This window comes from Arachis ipaensis, chromosome B08 (genome assembly GCF_000816755.2).
Source record: "Arachis ipaensis cultivar K30076 chromosome B08, Araip1.1, whole genome shotgun sequence".
Taxonomy (NCBI): Eukaryota; Viridiplantae; Streptophyta; class Magnoliopsida; order Fabales; family Fabaceae; genus Arachis; species Arachis ipaensis.
Genome location: NC_029792.2, coordinates 70310549 through 70314002, shown reverse-complemented (window position 1 = coordinate 70314002; position 3454 = coordinate 70310549). Strand labels below are relative to the sequence as shown.

The 3454-nt window shown below is 32.3% G+C and overlaps 1 long non-coding RNA gene across 4 annotated transcripts; it reads left to right on the top strand.

Annotated features, from left to right (window-relative positions):
• On the top strand, positions 1336-3454 carry LOC107612159. 4 transcript variants are annotated; one of them, XR_002351698.1, is made up of 6 exons: positions 1338-1478; positions 1640-1779; positions 1896-1987; positions 2095-2169; positions 3078-3185; positions 3414-3454. It is a non-coding gene; the product is annotated as an uncharacterized LOC107612159 (long non-coding RNA). The 4 variants fall into 4 exon arrangements; XR_001613617.2 differs by having other exon boundaries at positions 3370-3454; XR_002351699.1 differs by lacking the exon at positions 3414-3454 and having other exon boundaries at positions 1336-1478; positions 1653-1779; positions 3078-3362.

Genomic DNA, 3454 nt, shown 5'->3' with positions numbered 1-3454 from the left:
TGTGTTTGTTCCTGATTTTGCGTATATTTGTTTTGTCTTTCAATTACACTTAGTAAAAATGAAGACATTTTTAAATTTATTTGCTTGGAAGGCATAAAAAGGTTTATTTTTTCAAAATGGGAGTCTTTAACTTTACATGTAATACATTTGTTCCACATTAGAAGTTTCAGTGCTTATGCTATGGGGTTTCTAAGGAGTAAGGATCCACTGATTCTGGATAACAATTTGAGGGAACTGGGTGCTAAAATTATATAAGACAATTGGGCAGGTGTAGTTCCCTTTCTGAAGGTGCATTTGGGATTAAATAGGTATATTTTTGTTAGAATATGTTTCTGCACTATGATATTATTTTAAATCTTGTACTTAGCTATATTTCTAGATCTCATGCTCTTTAATTTCTCTAAACTTTGGTTGCTGTAACTTATTGTGTTTATCCTTTGATTAAATGGCAGTAGTTTTATATCTAAGTAACCTTTCCATTGAGTATGCTTATGCTCAAATAAGTTAGGCTACATAATGTATTTATTGACCAGTCAGCTGTTTGATTCTTGGATCTGTGAATGATTGTTGCCTTCTTAATCAACACAGTTTACTTTGTAGTGGTAAATGATAATGTTCCAATAAACAAAAATCAAGTACTAATGGGGACTATTATTCATTTTTCTAGAGTAGTTTACTTATTTCATGTTGTTAATTGTTTCACTGCCATTACATGAATGAAATGAAAAATACATCAAGTAGCAATATTATTGATTGTGTTTTACATACAAGACTTGCACTCCTATTTATACATTAATAATATGAGTAACTAACAGCTTTGTAATCACAAACACAACAACTATGGTCTTGTTTATTTCTTGTATTTCAATTAGAATGTTGAAATTTGAGAGTAACGCATGAGCCAGATACGCCATTTTTGAGCTGAAATCATATTTGGTTTGGGTGACATTTTAAGATGTTTATTTATTTTTCAGGTGACATTTGTACTGAACTGTATTTAGTTAATTAGATTCGAGTAATTTGTTTGGTGTTTTGTTCACGGCATCTGAGGCCAAGACATTCTTTTTTACCATTTGATCACGAAAATTTTCTAAACACTTGAATAGTTTTGATTCCATCCAATACCCAATTCTGTGTTTAGGGTAATCAATGGTGCTGGAGGATTGCTTCTAAATTTATGAATTTAATTAATTTGTTACAAAATTAAATAGTTTGTTGAAGAAAAAGTTTATTTGTCCCATCATGGTTTGGATTTGTGGTTGCAATTCTAGCTGCAGTAAAATTTGCAGTTGATGCTGTTGTAATTGTTGTAAAGGGCTATAAAATTGTAACATCAGTGCCCGTAATCTTGGTTGCAGAGTTTGAAAAAAAAAAGGTTTTGTTTGCTTTACGTTCTTAATTCTTATGGCCAATTTTGACCTTTCAAGAAAGCCAGAGATGTTTGCCGGACTGCAGTTCACCAGCTCTCCGGTCACCAGGTCTCTCTCTATCTCTCTTGCTATTTATGTTCTTGCGTCCTGTTTGACTTCAAAAATCTGTGATTGCGATTTCTATTTGAATTTGATTTGGGATTCAACTCTTATGATTAGAATTTATTGCTGATGATTAAGGTTCTAGTTTTAATTGATTGCCTATTCAGCTGCCGTGTTTAGGAAAGGCAAAGGGATGAGTTTACAAGAATGAGATTGCAGCTTAGAATTCCTGCAATTGAAAGGGTTTTATTTTTTACATGTGAAGATTCTATACAGTATTTTGAAAATGGATTTCATATTCTTAAAGGTGAGTAGTATCTAAACATTTTCTTCTAAATTTAATGAACCTGCTTTACATTTACTCCATCTTTCTCTTTATGCTGCTCAGTTTTACTTAGATTTGGCAAATTAAATGTGCTGCAGTTCTTTCCAACTGCTGAGGAGTCAATGAATTACTATAATGAGAAATGATGTGTTGATGGAAAAGGACTTGTTCTGCCCAGTCAGATTGTAAAGTCAGCTTTGCTATGTGCTAGTTCGGCCGAAAATTGGGGATTCTGGAGTATTACACTCTTGCTTCTTCTTGTTTTATGTCTTACCTCTTACTTTATCTTTTGTTTAGAGGTATGTCAAATATTATATATGGAGGGACCAAATCCAGTTTCAAGTGCACAAGGAAGCACGTCAGAAAATTCAGGTTTGTTCTTATCTTCAGTTGCTGGCTCAGTTCATTAGGAATCTTTTGCATCCCAACAGAGATTAGCAGGCCATAATTTTTTTCTTGATTAATTTTTTCCTTTGATTTTTCATTCTTTTTTTCTTCTCTTCTTAATTTCCATTTCTACTGATGTTCTTATGCGTTACAACAATTTTTTGCTATTTCAATTTATTGCAATTTCTGTCCAAAAATTAAAAAAACTTTTGTTATTTGTTCTTATCATAAGTTGACCCCTTTATTGTATAATAGGACATGGTTTGCCTGTTCTGAATAAAGACGGTAATCTGGCATCTCTAGATACTGATGAAGGAGGTTGGGTCTTCAATTCTTCATCTTCTGAGGTACAAATGTTACATCAAGTTATCCTATATTCCTTGTATCTACTGGTCTTGTGGAGTATTTAGTGGAATTGATTTCAGAAAATGATCTTGAATTGGTAAATAATTCTGGTATGACAGTGTTACAATACGCTGCTTATAGTTGGGATGAGAATATTAACATCAAGATTGCAAAATGTTGTGTTTGTAATTGAGAGGGAGTGAACTTTTCAATTATGATTTCTTTTGTATATAATAGGTTCAATATCCTGGAGTTCAGCATATCATAATGACAGATATCCATAACTTGCAAGCATTTGCTTTGTACATGCAAAAGGCAGATATCAAATTTGATCTATGTTCAATAACAACAGAAATGGAAACATAGGTGAACTTCCTTTTCTGATTATATTGACACTTTGTTGATTCACACCTCATATATATTCCACACTTCCACAAAATTCTGCATTTTATCTTAGAATATTATAAAATTTCATTCGAGAGGTTGATTTAACTGGAAATTATCTATGTCAAGTTTATCTTTAACTTGGATACTCCTTGGTCATTCAGATTTCTTCAAGGACTTGAAACAGATTCAGCAACTGTGAAAAAAAATCAGACAAGCGATTGACAACCAAACTGAAGTTACTGTACAACTCATTAATTATACAAAGACCGGTAAGCAAGTCTAATGTTTCTGCACAGAAAACTAATTTAATAGGCAAAGTTAATATAAAATGATAGGAAATGTTAGCAATTTTTTCCCTTATTAGCACTATTTAGTTCATTAAAAGGAAACAAAATACTATGAAGCTCGGTAGTGCTGCAGTTATTATTCCTATTATCTTTAACCTACAAAAAGATGCTGCTTTGTTATCACAACATTTTGTACTGTCCTGAATGGAGGAGGAGGAGCTATTTCAGTAGCTCTTGTCTTGAATCAAAAT